This window comes from Geotrypetes seraphini, chromosome 8 (assembly GCF_902459505.1).
Source record: "Geotrypetes seraphini chromosome 8, aGeoSer1.1, whole genome shotgun sequence".
Taxonomy (NCBI): Eukaryota; Metazoa; Chordata; class Amphibia; order Gymnophiona; family Dermophiidae; genus Geotrypetes; species Geotrypetes seraphini.
The window spans coordinates 21,776,538-21,793,255 of record NC_047091.1 but is presented as its reverse complement, the minus strand read 5'-3'; the positions used below and the strand labels follow the sequence as shown (position 1 = coordinate 21,793,255).

The window sequence follows — 16,718 nt, the reverse complement described above, 5'->3', positions numbered from 1 at the left end:
CAGGCGGTTGTTTTTGGCCAGCACGGGGTTAGTGCGTGATGAAAAGTCGCGCGCCTTTGTAAAAGGAGCCCTAAGACTTAGCCAAAAGGAAAGATTTCTAAACCAGAAAGAGTTTTATCTGCTGCAAAACTGTCATTTCTTTAATAAGACATTCTGAGGCCCTCCAAGTACCCGAGACTTTTGTCCGCTGGGCGCAGCACGAATCGGAACATCTACAAGTTCCGAGTTACATACAAATCCGACTTAAGAACGGCTTCCCGCGAGGTCTGGGATGGCAAGTGGGCGGGACTGCCCTGACGCCAAGCGCGAGGCCGCCTCCAACGGCCAACCTTGGACCCTCGCGCACTCAACCGCCGCTACGCCTGACGTCCGGCTCGCGCACGCACGCACCTTCCCCTCCCGCCCTCCTCTGTGGTGGTTTGGGCGCGCTCTTTGACGTTCGCTCGCGCCGTGAGTGAATGGAGGCTCGCCGCTCTTGTTGGCGGCGGCGGTAACTCCTCCTCCTCCTCCCCCCGATTTGGGGCTGCGGGGCGGTTAGACGGAGACCCCTCCCGTGCTCGCACTCGGAGCCCCCCCCCCCCGGTAGCAACTATTCCGGAGAAAAAGGGCCTCGCGGAGAGGACCGCCGCGGGCATGGAGGCGCTGGGCCCCGGGCCAGGTGAGTGGGGGAGGGGGGGAGGACGGGACCCCGAGAGCCAGGCCCAAGCCTAAGCCTTCAGAAGAAAGAGTTCCCAACCCAGGCCAATCGGGGTTTTGTGCTAGCCCTAATGAATATGCATGGAGCAGATTTGCATGCCAGTCGCGTCCATTCTATGCAAATCTCTCTCATGCATATTCATTAGGGCTAGCCTGAAACCCCGATTGACCTGCTGGTCCTCCAGGACAGGGTTGGGAATAGAGGTCTGCACGGGAACGGGGATTGCAGGAATCCCGCGGGTTCCGCGGGGTTCCCACGGGAATCCCCCCCAACCCACGGGACTCCCACGGATGGAAGGCTTAGGAACCAGGGTTCGTCCATATAATATAATGGACACGTCAGCCTTAGTAAAAGAGGGGGTTTATAAGTTAATTACCTAGACAGAAAACAAAAAAAGGTTCCACCAAAGAGATTCCACAAGGAAAACAGCAAAAGAAACTGTGGAATTGATGATTCTGTTAGAAGTAATTGCTGCTTTTTATGGGGACGGGCGGGGATGGAGATAATTCCTTGCGGGGATGGGTGGAGACAGAGAGGATCCTGACGGGGACAGAGAGGATCCTGATGGGGACGGGTGGGGACGGAGAGGATCCTGGCGGGGACGGATGGGGATGGAGAGGATCCTGGCGGGGATGGGTGGGGACGGAGAGGATCCTGGCGGGGACGGATGGGGACGGAGAGGATCCTGGCGGGGATGGGTGGGATTTCTGTCCCCGCGCAACTCTCTAGTTGGGAACCACTGGTCTAGGATGCTCAAAGGCCTTTTGGCCCATTGCCACCTCTTCCCAGGTCAACACACACTTGGCAGAGTTAACACTGCAACACAACTTCTATTGTACACACTGAGCACTATGATAAAATCAGTTATCTTTTTGTGTTCAATATTTTTATTGGTTTTGCAGAAAAACAATAACAAGGTATGACTAAGATACAAAAGCATAGCAAGGTAAAGAAGGCATATATATGTTTGAGCGGGTTTTATGAAGTTACATCAAATAATCACAGAATTTCAGACTAAATAACTTATTAATAACGTTGTGAAGTACTCAGACCCGCAACCGGTGCTGTTCAGTGTAAACACTAAACCAGCGGTCTCAAACTCAAACCTTTTGCAGGGCCACATTTTGAATTTGTAGGTACTAGGAGGGCCACAGGAAAAATAGTTAGGGCTTCTTTTACTAAGGCGCACGCTAAATGCTAACGCGTCCATTAGATTCTATGGCTGTGTTAGCGTTTAGCGCGCGCTAATATTTAGAATGCGCTAAATCGGCTAGTGCACTTTAGTAAAAGGACCACTAACTATTTTTTCTGCGGCCCTCACCTACAAATCCAAAATGTGGATTATCAGAAGCAATTAAGGAAAGATTTAGGGGTCCTTTTACAAAGGCGTGGTAGCAGTTTAATGTGCAGAATACCCCGCGTTAAACTGCCTGCCGTGCTAGTACCTAACGCCTCCATTGACGAGGCATTAGGATTTTAGGCTTCTGCGGGGGTTAGCGCGTGATGAAATGTCCGACGCGCTAACCCCTGTAGTGCGCCTTGATAAAAGGAGCCCTTAGTTTATAAATCTTTCTTTAATTGCTTCTGATAATCTTTCCTTAATTGCTTCTGATAATTTCACCTAGACACAGCTGGAAACAGTGCAACATGCAGAAAGTGAAAAAGTATCAACAGCTCTCGCCTCCTCCAGCACCGGACACACACACAAACTGCGCTGCCTCCAACCATTGATCCAAGATGCACATTCTGGAACGCTGCCCGCCTCACTGCTGTAATCTCATGCCAGCGCTTTCCTGCATCTGCACGCGACTGTACTCCACCTCGCAATTGCGTACAGATGCAGGAAAGCGCATGCATGAGGTTATAGCGACCACTGGACATTTGTGGAGTGGACGAGGGCCTCAAAATAGGACCTGGTGGGCCGCATGTGGCCCCCAGGCCGTGAGTTTGAGACCACTGCACTAAACTCAGGTTGCCGTTGGGACCATCATCGCCTTCACCATCCCAAACTGCCAGAAAAAAGTTCTAAAGAATCTCTTGTTATCAATCAAATAGTGAAGCACTTATCTGATGACGTTCCTCTGTGGCGGTCAACGGTCTTTAAACTCGTAGGGCAACCACAGTGTACTTGTGTTTGTGCTCAAAACATACTTAAAGTATTACATAAAATGAGTATTGGACAACGCTTTTATGATTGGCTGCAATTATTATATGATGCCCCCTTTTCTCGCTTCAAGCTTAATGGTACATTATTGCCTGCTGTTACTTTGGCACGCAGGACGTGCCAGGGCTGTGCCCTCTCTCTTTTGTTCGTTGGCCAGCCAGATCCGTCATCAAGGCAATATTCAGGGGTTTCAATCAGGTACCTAGCAACACAAAATCCTCATATATGCTGATGAAATTCTACTCTTATTGCGTAACCCGGAGGTCTCTTTGCCTAATGTGATATGTGAATTGAAGCAGTTTGGCCCGCTCTCTGGATTTAAAATTAATATGGCGAAATCTGAGATTTTAAATGTAAATTTGGAGGCCATAATGGTTAATAGGTTGCAGAAGGTGTTCCTCTTTACTTGGGCTACTAATTTTATTACATATTTGGGAGTCAACTTGACTGCAGATCATACGCAATTGTATCAATTCAACTTCCCGCAACGCCTCCATGCCTTGTTTGCTGATCTTGAGCGTTGGGAGGAGTTGAATATCAGTTGAATAGGCTGAATTTCGGCTGTTAAAATGATGCTCTTACCTCAATTGTTGTATGCATTTTTGGCTCTCCCCATAGTGTTACTAGCTATTTTTTTCCGTTTATTGTCACGTAAGGTCTTTGTGTATATTTGGCAGAAGAAGCTGCCACGGGTTTGTGGGTCTATTCTTTATAGATCTAAATTGTATGGGGGGATGGATATTCCCCAACTTTCGGTTATATCATCAGGCTGCCCTTTTGCAGGAAGTGGTCATGTGGATCACTTATGAGGATCGTCCCTGGATTCACACTGAACAGAGCTTTCTTCCTAAGGTTTCTTTTTGGATGTTGCCTTGGGTTCCGAAAGATTGTTTGAAGTTGGAATTGAAAACACCTAATCCTTTTTTTGCAAGCAGTTCTTTGGAGTTGGTATACAGATGGCTATTGTGGCCTTGCCTGCTGGATGCTGTTCTTCGACGTACATGGATTCTGGCGGGGCTTCGTACATTGGTTCAGCTTTGGGATAATACAACTATGCACCCTTTTTGCGCCCTTTTCAAGATTTACAAGAGGAATTTGGGTTAGAAGACAGGGATTCCTTTCTGTTTGCGATTTTTTTTTTTGTTTGTTTCATCGGGCTTTTTGAGAGCTCTCTTTAGAACATAAGAATTGCCGCTGCTGGGTCAGACCAGTGGTCCATCCCACCCAGCAGTCCGCTCACGCGGCGGCCCTCAGGTCAAAGATCAGTACTCTAAATGAGTCCAGCCTCATCTGCGTACATTCCAGTTTTGCAAGAACTTGTCCAACTTAGTTTTGAGTTTTGAAACCTTGAAGTGTGTTTTCCCCTCTAACAGATTCCGGAAGAGCGTTCCAGTTTTCCACCACTCTCTGGGTGAAGAAGAATTTCCTTTATTTGTACGGAATCTGTCCCCTTTCAACTTTAGAGAGTGCCCTTTTGTTCTCCCTACCTTGGAAAGGGTGAACAGTCTGTCTTTATCTACTAAGTCTATTCCCTTCAGTATTTTGAACGTTTCAATCAAATCAAGTTTCAAGTTTATTAGGATTTTATATACCGCCTATCAAGGTTATCTAAGCGGTTTTACAATCAGGTACTCAAGCATTTTCTCTATCTGTCCCAGTGGGCTCACAATCTATCTAACGTACCTGGGGCTATGGAAGATTAAGAGACTTTTCAAGGGAGAAGAGGCCCAGTTTCTTCAATCTCTCACTGTACGACAACTCCTCCAGCCCCTTAACCATTTTAGTCGCTCTTCTCTTAGGTGAGACCTGGCTAAAGCGAGCTGTCAGGGCGTGGGCTGGGGGAGTTTCCTGGCTTTATCAAGCTTTATTAAAAAGGGAAGCACCTTTGGATCCTTACAAGGCTTCTTGAGAACAGAATCTTCCAGGGAAGTGTACTTTTCCTCGTTGAGATTCTATCTATAAGAGGTTATTTAAATTGACTTTATTAATTATATTGAAAACGGATATAAAATGTACTACAGATGGTACTATATCCCTGAGCGACTTTTCTCCAATTTTCATGAAGGAACAGATGGGCTGTTGGTGAAACTGTGGTGAAAGGGGGGACTTTCTTCATATCTGGTGAACCTGTCCGGGGGTGTGCTTGTTTTGGCAGCAGGTGGGTTGTTCTTTGGTTCAGATTCTACATAAATATTGTTGTTTATTGATGGAATGTTGCTTACTTAATGTGGGAGTCCCTGGATTTACTCCCTCTGAGCAGAAACTGGCGGCCTGTGTTGATGCTGAGTAAGCAGAGTAGGAAACACTGGAAGCAGTATGGGTTCCCTGGAACTGAGCTGAAGAAGGAGGGAGAATCAATGTTGCCTGGGCCACCGTGGGGCGATGAGAATCATGGTGGTCTTCTCTCTCTGAAGTTTGAACAACGTCCACAACATGAGAGGAAGAGGAGGAAAGGCATAAAGAAACCGATCCGCCCAATTGAGGAGAAAAGCATCTGCTGCCAGACGATGAGGGGAGTAGAGTCTGGAACAAAAATGGGGCAGTTGATGGTTGTGAGGAGCTGCAAAGAGATCCACCTGAGGAGTGCCCCACTGAGCAAAGACGGACCGGAGGGTGACAGGATCGAGGGTCCATTCGTGAGGTTGAAGAATTCGGCTGAGGTTGTCTGCTAAGGAATTCTGTTCACCCTGAATGTAAACAGCCTTCAGGAAGAGACTGCAAGCAGTCGCCCAAGCCCAAATCCTTTGGGCCTCCTGACATAAGAGGCGAGAGCCCGTCCCTCCCTGTTTGTTGATGTAGTACATGGCTACTTGATTGTCTGTGCACAGAAGAAGAACCTGGGGGGCGGGAAGATGGTGAAACGCCCTGAGAGCATAGAACATTGCCCTGAGTTCCAGGAAATTGATGTGATGTGTGCGTTCCTGGACCGTCCAAAGACCTTGTGTGTGAAGGTGGTCCATGTGAGCTCCCCAGGCATACGGGGAAGCATCCGTGGTGATAATCTTGCAATGAGGAGGCAGATGGAAGAGAAGACCTCTGGAAAGATTGTACGAGTTCGACCACCATTGCAGAGACTGTCGAAGAGACGATGTTACAGATATGGGACGCGAAAGAGGATCTGTCGCCTGGGACCATTGAGTGGCCAAGGTCCACTGAGGAGTATGAAGGTGGAGACGGGCGAGAGGAGTGACCTGCACCGTCGAGGCCATGTGACCCAAAAGAACCATCATCTGGCGGGCCGAAATGGAGTGTTGAAGAAGCACATGATGACAGAGGTGGAGCAGCGTCTGTAGACGGTCAGAGGGAAGAAACACCCTCATGAGGGTGGTGTCGAGTACTGCTCCAATGAATTGGAGTCGCTGAGTGGGAAGGAGATGCGACTTCGGGTAATTGATCTCGAAGGATGTGAAGGAAGGAGATGGTGTGGTTGGTGGCTTGAACCACTTGTTGAGATGAAGGAGCCTTGATTAGCCAGTCGTCCAGGTAAGGGAAAACATGGAGACTGTGAGACCTGAGAAAGCAAGCTACTACTATCAGACACTTGGTGAATACCCGTGGAGATGAGGCGAGGCCAAAGGGTAGCACTTGGTATTGATAATGATGGTGATGGATCTGAAATCTGAGATACCGCCTAGAGTTTAGATGTATGGGTATGTGAGTGTAGGCCTTTCTGAGGTCGAGGGAGCATAGCCAGTCGCCTTGAGTGAGAAGGGGATAAAGTGTGGCAAGAGAGAGCATTCTGAACTTCTCCTTGACTAAACACTTGTTGAGGTCCCTGAGATCCAAGATAGGTCTGAGGTATCCCGTCTTTTTGGGGACCAGAAAATAACGGGAGTAAAATCCCTGCCCCCTCTGATCCAGAGGAACTTCCTCTATGGCGTTCAGAAAAAGAAGGGATTGGACCTCCTGAAGGAGTAGGGAGGACTGAGAGGAGTTGAAAGCAGACTCTTTTGGAGGATTTTCTGGTGGAGGAGTCTGGAAATTGAGAGAATAACCGTGGCGAATGATGTTTAGCACCCATTGGTCTGAGGTGATGAGTTCCCAATGGTTGAGAAAGATGTGAAGACGTCCTCCGATACGTTGGGGCAGAGGAGAAGACAGTGGGAGACTGGCTATGTCCCTGAGAAGCAAGTCAAAAGGGCTGAGTGGTTTTTGGTTGAGCAGCTGGTTTTACAGGGTGCTGCTGTTGTTGGCGAATCTGTTGATGCTGCTGCTGACGTGGCCTCCTAGGTTGATGTTGAGGAGGATGAAGAGGTCGAGCAGAGTACCGGCGTTGGTAAGAGGTGGTGGTGTCCAAGGATTCACCAAACAACTCGTCACCCAAACAAGGAGCGTTTGCGAGACTGTCCTGGTGATTGACATCGAGCTCCGAGACCCGAAGCCAAGCTAGGCGGCGCATGGCAACCGCCATGGAGGTAGCCTTGGAGGTCAATTCGAATGTTTCGTAAATGGAACGGACCATAAACTTCCGAAGTTGCAGCAAACTGGAAGTATACTGTTGGAATAAGGGTATCTTACGCTCAGGAAGATACTTCTGGAGTGAAGACAGCTGTTGGATTAAATGCTTTAGGTAAAATGAAAAATGAAAAGCATAATTGCCTGAACGATTGGCCAGTATAGCATTTTGGTATAACCGTTTGCCAAATTTATCCATAGTCTTACCCTCTCTGCCAGGAGGGACCGAGGCATAGACACTAGTGCCCGCAGCCTTCTTCAAGGTGGATTCCACGAGCAAGGACTCATGCGGGAGTTGCGGTTTGTCAAAGCCTGGAATAGGGATAACCTTGTACAGAGTGTCCAATTTCCTTGGAGCTCCTGGAATTGTCAAAGGGGTCTCCAAGTTTTTGTAAAAGGTTTCCCGCAGAATGTTGTGCAGGGGCAACTTGAGGAACTCCTTGGGAGGTTGATCAAAATCCAGGGCTTCAAGGAAAGCCTGAGATTTCTTTGAGTCAGACTCTAAAGGTATGGAGAGGGAGTCAGACATTTCCTTTAAGAATTTAGTAAAGGAGGACTAGGCGGCTCCTGGAGAGAAGGATCTTCCTCATCAGAGGAACCCACCTCATCGGTACCCACAGGCTCTTCAGAGTCATCCCACAAGTCAGGGTCACGTACCTGAGAACCTCGACCTCGAGAGATCGGAGTCGAGGTTTCAACATGTCGAGATTTGCATACTGACTTGCCAGAGCGTATGGAGATGGTACCGGGGGAAGTGACATGGTGCCGAGCGGGATTGGGAGACGGTGCCGATTCGGAGACCGTCTGCACCGCATGGTGCGAGGTTCTCGGTTCCGCTGATAAAACAGGCATGGAAGTGGAGGTAGTGTGAATTGGTGCCGAGTGTCGACGCCGACAACAGAGGCTGGGCAACCGATGGTACCGTATGCTCAGATCGGACCGGTACTGGAAGGTTCAGTGCCAGCAGAGCAGGAAGAAGCTGTTGCAACTGCTCTTGAAGCTGGACCTGGAGGATGGCCGCAATGCGATCATCCAAGGAAGGCATTGGTACCGCTCTCTTTTTCTTCGGTACCTGTGGTGCCGCTCAACGCTCGGGAGATGAGGAGGCCGATGATGTGGCACTCACCTCAATAGGAGCGGAGCGTTTCCGAGGGCGCCTCGAGGCCGGCAGGACTGGGCTCACTGCAGGATCAGCCAGAGGGCGCTCCAGGGAAGAGGAAGGCTTCTTAGCCGGCTTACCTGGGGGGTGCGACACCGGAGGAAGCTCGGGCGGTGTCGACAGAGTCGGTGCCGATTTAGAGGGGGCAGTCGACGTCGGAGTGGATGTCGATGGTTCCATCCCGGCACCGAAGAGAAGTTTTTGTTGTATTTGCCGGTTCTTCAAGTTGCGCTTTTTGAGAGAAGCGCAACGAGTGCACAATGAAGCGTTATGATCCGGACCCGGGCACTGGAGACACCAATTGCGTGGGTCGGTCAAAGAGAAGGGGCGTGCACACCGCTGACACTTCTTGAAACCTGGCTGCGGGGGCACGAAGGTGAACACGGCCTCCGCTAAATTGAAGGCGGAGGCTTCGATGGTGCCAACAGGCCCCGCCGGGGCGAGGCAAAAGAAATGAAAAAAAATAAAAGATTTTTAAAAAACAAACAAACAAACAATAAATGAAAAAGAAAACGAGGAAGAGGAAAACTTCCACAAAAAAACGCGTGAGCGGGAAGGCAAGAAAAAGTTTTTAACGGCTGTTGAAAAAAACGCGTCTTCTTAGCTCCGCGGAAACTAAGAAACTGGGGACCACGCGCCTCTGTCGGGCGGGAAGGCACTCGCGCATGTGCAGTGCGGCCTAACTAGAACTTTCTAAGTTCTTAGAGTGCAATCACTCTAAAATTGTCCATACCAGGGCTCCGTTGGTGCCGTCACCCATCAGTTAAGAATATCTGCCTGCTGTCCCTGGATAACACCTGTTACGGTAAGTAACTGTGCTTTACGGCAGCCCACTTTGCTTTGGCACAGTGTTGGCATACTCCCAAGTTGCCCCTCTTCTCACAGTTTACTCTCATTTGGACTATTTACAATTGATGTCTAAACTGACCGCATTGAGACATAACACCCTTGTTAGCTATACTAAGATCTGGGTGCCTTATGTATACTGGATAACAAATGAAAGAACCTCCCTCACCCCAAGAAGTCTACAAAGATTAGGGAAAAGAGATGAAGTCCAACTCCAAACTGAGTAAAAAATGAAAATAATTCTATAATTTAAGAGTATTAAACGGACAAGCCCTCAGTCACACAGCAACCTCTGGAAACTCCAGGGAAAAGCTGTCGCGGGTTTACACCCAGAAAGGTGTTAACTGCGAAACATCCCCGGGCTTGCTCCGGATAATATTTGTAGTGCTTAACTAGTGCAAAATGTGCAATGTGTGAAAAAACTCAAATGAAAAAACACACATTATCAAAATAAAGAAGGAATGTGTGTTTTTTCATTTGAGTTTTTTCACACATTGCACATTTTGCACTAGTTAAGCACTACAAATATTATCCGGAGCAAGCCCGGGGATGTTTCGCAGTTAACACCTTTCTGGGTGTAAACCCGCGACAGCTTTTCCCTGGAGTTTCCAGAGGTTGCTGTGTGACTGAGGGCTTGTCCGTTTAATACTCTTAAATTATAGAATTATTTTCATTTTTTACTCAGTTTGGAGTTGGACTTCATCTCTTTTCCCTAATCTTTGTAGACTTCTTGGGGTGAGGGAGGTTCTTTCATTTGTTAGCTTGTTGTTGTACCTCCTCCATATAGGGTTCTATTTTTTGTCTTGTTAATATGTATACTGGAGACAGCACTCTACTTAACTCTGTTTTTTTTTTTTAGTATCGGGTAGGGGGTGTTTGGGAGGTGGGGGGGGTTACTATGGGGTTTTGGGATTGGGGGTTATCTTTTTGTAGGTCTGTTCTAGGGATTTCTGCTCACTGTTCTGTTCTCTGATTTCTATGTATGGTTGTATAGAATTGGATTGTGCTTTATGTTGTTGGTTTTTTTTTTTTTTCTCTACAAAACCTTAATAAACATATTAAAAAAAAAAAAAACAAAAAAAAAACAACAAAAAAACGTAACTCGAATTCTAGAACTTTGCAGCGCACGAAGATGGCTGGGTAGAGGATTAGCTCTGTTGTGACAGGCAAATTTTATTAAGATTTTGGCAGTTAAAATTAAAGAAAAGTGAAGGAAAAGAGAGAATTGAAGTAAGAAATGGCTTCGGGTAAAACTAGTAAAAGTAATCCGGTGAATTCAGGAGCAGGAAGTAAAAAAAGAACAAAAATTGATTCGGTATCCCCGACAGCGGTCCCTTTGCCTCAGGAAGAAATTGATAACAGTGATTTGATGAATGAACTTCAGAAAATTAAAGAAATAGTAAGTGATAACGCTAAAAATATAAAAGATGTGAAGAAGGAAATAGAGAGTCTGACAAATAGAATGCAGGCAGTTGACTTCAAAATTGAGCAGTTAGAAAAGCATGCTGAGAAATCTGAGGCAGAGATGCTGGTGTGTAAAAAAGATCACAGAGAAATAGAGGCGTTGAAAAAGGATTTTGAAGACTTATCAAATCGTGAAAGAAGGAATAATTTGCGTCTGATTGGGATACCTGAGGGGATTGAGCAGAATGATCCTATTCAATTTGTGACTAATTTTATCCCAAAGATCTTGCCATTTAAAAGTTCTTTTCCTTTGGAGATAGAAAGAGCACATCGGATACCGATGAAAAGATCAAATAGTCAGAAGGGTCCCCGTCCAATAATCTTTAAGCTGCTAAGACATCAGCAGGTGGTAGAGATTATAAAGCTGGCTAAAACAAACAAGGATCTTAAATGCCAGGATTCTAAGATCTTTATAGTACCTGACTTTGCAAAAGCTACAGCCTACAGAAGAAAACAGCTTTTGGATTTAAGACCTAAACTGAGAGCAATGGGAGCAAGATATGGATTGATATACCCTGCTATTATGAGGGTAACTTATGAGAATAAAACTTATAATTTTGAAGAAGCAGGCAAATTACAGGAATTTCTAGATCAATATAATTTGCCTATGGTTTCATGAAATTATTTAGAAAATGTAATAAATAATATACTTAGATTATTTTTGGTTTATATTTTTGAGTGAAAATTGAAAGATATTTTATAAAGAAGGAAAAAGTGGAAAAAAAATAGAAAAGGAGAAAATATTTTCTAGAAAATTGTTGCAGTTAGGTTTAAGGGGGATCAACATTTCAAACAAGATTTAAAGAAAAGAAATGAAAAATTTTAAAGAGACAATAAGAAAAGAAGAAAAGAAGATTTTGACAAGGTAAGAAGAGGGATGGAGCATATAGGAAGTGAAGAAAATATGAGGAACAATTATAAGATTTGGATGGTTTCTTAATGTGAATTTATAATTTGCATTTGAGCGTGACTGAGATAATATGAGGACACATAAATGCTGCATTGGAGAAATGTGGGAACTTAGAATATAATAAGATGAAAAATACAAAAGACTATTGATGTAAAGAGAAGAAGATGTGAAGATGGACTGATGGAAATGACTTGAACATTATTTAGATTTACAATTTGCATCTGAAATTGACTGAGATATAAGGATGATGTTGCAAAAATACTTTATTGGAGAAAGATGAAATAGCAATCTGCAAGAAGATGGAATAAGAGACTGAAACAGCAGGATGAAGATGTACAAGTGTTACAGTTGTGCAGAATGGAGAATAGACTGTAATAGATTGAAGATGCAATGAAAATTAATGAGAGTTTTAAAAAATATGAGGTCTGCTTGGTTGAAATGTTTGATCCTTCTTTTGATGTAAGGTTAAAAAAAAAAAAAAAAAAAAATGAATATTATAGGATGGAGTGATGTATGTTCCATTGAAGTTGTGAGAAACTTAGGTTAAAAAAAAAATAAAATAAAATAAAATAATAATATTAATCTTGGGGGGGTATATATTGTAAGAAATGGTTTCCGAAATATTGGGTATATACTTTTATAAATATATTAGAGGTATAGGATGGAAGAATGTTTGGAAATTTGAATGAGAGGGGAAGTATATAATAAAGAATTATAGTAAATATAGGTATTTAGGGTATTGAAGAATGGATTGACTGCAGGATAATTTAGTGTTGGTTGTTTGAAAGATTAGAGAAAGAAAAATGAGTATGTTATTGCCTGTGGGGAGTTTATTTTTGCTCAGTAATATGTGCGTTTCGAAGTTTGCATTTGTGTTAGGGGAGGGGAGGGTGGGGGATGGGAATAGGGGGGATGGGGAAAGAGGGGAGGGAGGGAGACTCATATATTGGTTTAAGGAAAAAGAAAAAATGTATATTTTATGTTTGAGTGGATTATATATGTATTTTATATTTTATTTGTAAAATGGGTTTTAAAATTTTTTCTTTGAATGTAAATGGCCTTAATCACCCTATAAAAAGGAAAAAGGTATTGGAATATATTAAACAACAAAATATAGATATATGTTTCTTGCAAGAGACACATTTGTCTGGAACAGAGTCTATGAAGCTGACAGATAAGTGGATAAAACAATGTTTATTTGCACCAGCGGTAAAAAAGAAGGCAGGAGTAGCAATATTGATTAATAAAAAATGTTCAGCAACATTTAATATGGTAAAGGCAGATCCTCAAGGAAGGTGGGTACTTGTTGACATGAGCATGGGCAGTAATACAATGGCGTTACTAAATATATATGCACCTAATTCGAATCAAAGTGAATTCTTTAAATCTCTACAACAATTAGTTTTACCACTGGCTACTACTAATTTAGTGGTGGCTGGGGATTTCAATGCTGTTATAGATCCAATAATGGATAAAAAGCCTAGTAGAATTATGAAATCAATGGGATTAGAAAATTTGATACAAGCATGTAATTTGAAAGATATATGGCGTATTCTTCATTTTAATGATCGGGAATTTACATTTTGTTCACATGTTCATCAATCGTTTTCAAGAATTGATTATATATTTGTTTCAGATCAGATTGTACAGCAAGTTGTAAAAGCTGACATAGAACCAATAGTAATATCTGATCATGGTGGTGTGTGGATAGAAGTTAACTTATTAGATCAAGATAATTCCAAACCTGTATGGAGGTTTGATAATACTTTGCTTGCTGATTCTAAATTTTGCACTGAATTTCAGATAAAAATGAATGAATATTTCAGACTTAATGACCTAGAGGAAATGTCGATTGGAATATTATGGGATGCTTTCAAAGCAACTATGAGAGGACAAATTATATCATATTCTGCGTATAAAAAGAAACAGATAAGAAAGCAATTTGCAAATTTGGAAAAAGAAATTAAAAATTTGGAATTAAAATTGGTTAATAAATGGGAACAAGAGACATTTCAATTATTGTTAAAAAAAAAATGTGAATATAATGAAATTTCCTCTGGATTAGTAAGGAAAGATATTTTTGCTCAGCAAACGATGTATTATGGTAGTGCAAATAAGGCTGGAAGATTATTGGCAAATTATTTAAAAGCAAAGAAAAGAAAGGAGAAAATAAGCATAATTAAGGATGAATTAGGACATTCTCATTCTCAAATTGGAAATATATTAAAACAATTTTTAAAATATTATAAATCACTGTATTCTTCTGAGTCTTATTTAGATAAAGAGAAAGATGGGTTGGATTTTTTGAGTTTAGTTAAAGGACCTAAGGTTCCTGATCATATAAAAGGAAGTTTAGATAAACCTATATCATTAAAAGAGTTACAAATGGCATTGAAATCCCTTAGAGTTGGGACCGCTCCAGGTGGAGATGGATTTACAGTGGAGTTTTATAAAGAATTTCAAATTTCCCTTTTACCATATTTATTAAAACTATATCAGGACCAACTGAATAAAGGTTGTATATCAGGCACTATGGCAGAATCTTTAACTATTGTTTTGCCAAAGCCAAATAAAGATCCAACATTGGTGTCAAATTACAGGCCTATATCTTTAATAAATGTAGATGGTAAAATATTAGCTAAGATTTTAGCATTAAGATTGGCTAAAGCTCTTCCGCATATAATAGGAATAAATCAAACTGGATTTGTTGCTCAAAGACACTCTTCAAATAATACTAGACTGGCATTTCAGATGTATTATTTAACAAGACAAATTAATGATCCGGCTTTTTCAGTATCACTAGATGCTGAGAAGGCTTTTGATCGTGTAGAATGGAATTTCATGTATCAAGCTATGGAATGGTTTGGTATTGGATCCGGATTTATACAAATGATTCAAGCACTGTATAGCTCCCCAACTGCTCGTTTATACATAAATAATAATTTTTCAGATGCTTTTAAATTGCAGAGGGGAGTTAGACAGGGTTGTCCATTATCTCCTTTGCTCTTTGATATAGTTCTTGAACCCTTGTTGTTAGCTATTCAACAGGCAAAGGACATAGAGGGTATTCCATGTGCTGGAGTGGAATATAAAGTATCCGCTTATGCAGATGATATATTGCTTCATTTGAGGAATCCGGAAACAACAATTCCATGTCTACTGGAGATAATAGATACATTTGGAAAATTCTCAGGATACAAAATAAATTGGAATAAATCAGAAATTTTACCTTTAAATGTGCATTGTACAAAAGGTATACTTGATTCTTTCCCTTTTATTTGGAAAGAGGATGGTATAAAATACTTAGGTATTTGGTTGAATAAAACACTTGAAGAGACAATGAGAATAAACGAAAAATTTTTATTACAAAAAGTAACAGAGTTATGTGAGCAATGGAATCCTTTACATTTGTCATGGTGGGGAAGAGTTCAAACTGTTAAAATGATGATTTTGCCTGTAGTTTGCTATCAATTGGGAATGATACCAGTGTTTTTTCAGGGGTCTTTTTATAAAAAATTAAATAGTATTCTGGTTAAATTTATTTGGCTGGGTAAAATTGCAAGAGTGGCTCTAGTGTCTTTGCAAAGACCAATTGAGGAGGGTGGGGTAAATTTTCCCAATTTTTATAGGTATCATCAGGCCTATATCATGCGCCAAGGTATGTATTGGGTCCTCCCAGAGCTTTTGGAACAATTACCAGAGTGGTTAAGGGTGGAGAGATCACTTATTTTTCCACTTAGGCTTGATCTTCTGCTTGGTATAAAAGTGCCTAGAATACGTAAAGACAATAGAGTATTAATGGATACTTGGAAAACATTAAGATTTGTAGATAAATTAACTAGTGATTCTATTTTAAAATCGAAACAGCAGACTATTTGGGTAAACTCCAAGATACAAATAGGCGGGTTTAAGATTGTCTGGAAGGATTGGATTAAAGCAGGTATAAGATCCTTAACGGAAGTAATTGATAATGGTAAGCTGCTTGATTTTTCACAATTGCAACATAAATATGGTCTGAATAAAAAACAAAGTTATAAGTGGTTGCAATTGAAGCAGGCTATTCAGGTGGGGTTCCCTGAATGGAAATCTTTAAATGATCATTACAGCTTAGAATTCTTATGTTTCCAGGCAGATTTTCTGGGACACCAGGCCGCAAAGTGGTATAAAATGATATCTAATTATTTGAATAAGAAACCAAAAAATGGATTAAGAGATATTTGGAGCATTGAGATTAAGCATCAAATTAATGCATCTCAATGGCCACGTATTTGGTCTTGGAGAATTAAAGGTACGATGTCGGCATCTATTAGGCAAACATGGTTCTTTTTGTTGCATAGAGCATTCTGGACCCCTACTAGATTACAAAAATTAGATTGCTCTAAGTCTAATAGATGCTGGCATTGTAAAATTGAAATTGGAACTTTAGACCATCTTTTATTTTATTGTCCATGTATTCAGGCATTTTGGATATCAATATGGGATCAAGTTAATATATTGATGGAAAATCATGTAGCATTATCCTACGACACAGTGATTTTTGGAATGTGTATGAGGGCCAAAAGTCAAATATCTGCAGCAAACAACAAATTATTGATGATTCTTACTGGAGTGGGAATTCAACAAATAACGACTAATTGGAAAGACTGTTCTAGATTGAATTGTAGTTTTTGGTGGAACTCAGTTTGTCATTTATATAAGATGGAAAGATTTCTTGCCGTACAGAGGGGATATTTTAAAAGGTTTAAGGAGGTGTGGAGGCCATTAATTGAATATTGTAATGATTAAGGGTTATTCTTTTTCCTTAGGGGATAATTTGTAAAAATGGGGGGGAGGGAGAGTCTAAATATGTATATGTTTGGATAAAATATTTTGTTGATAGGGGAGGGGATGGGAGGTGGGTGGAGGGAATTAAAACATGTGTAATAATATTGCTTAAGAATGTCAAGTGAGTGATGTGAATTACTTGTAATAATATTGTACACTTGTTGAAAGAAATAAAAAGGAATAAAGATGAAAAAAAAAA

General features: G+C 42.2%; 1 protein-coding gene across 3 annotated transcripts in view; it reads left to right on the top strand.

The window, feature by feature from the left end:
- Window positions 1-273: 273 nt before the first annotated feature.
- CLSPN (claspin) overlaps window positions 274-16,718 on the top strand; it is a 191,399-nt gene continuing 174,954 nt past the window's right edge. Inside the window, exon 1 of one of the 3 annotated variants that reach the window (XM_033955848.1) lies at window positions 274-658. The gene's annotated coding sequence lies outside the window, so the exon portion shown is untranslated. The remainder of the gene's footprint in view (window positions 659-16,718) is intronic. The other 2 variants (XM_033955849.1, XM_033955851.1) reach the window with 2 other exon arrangements.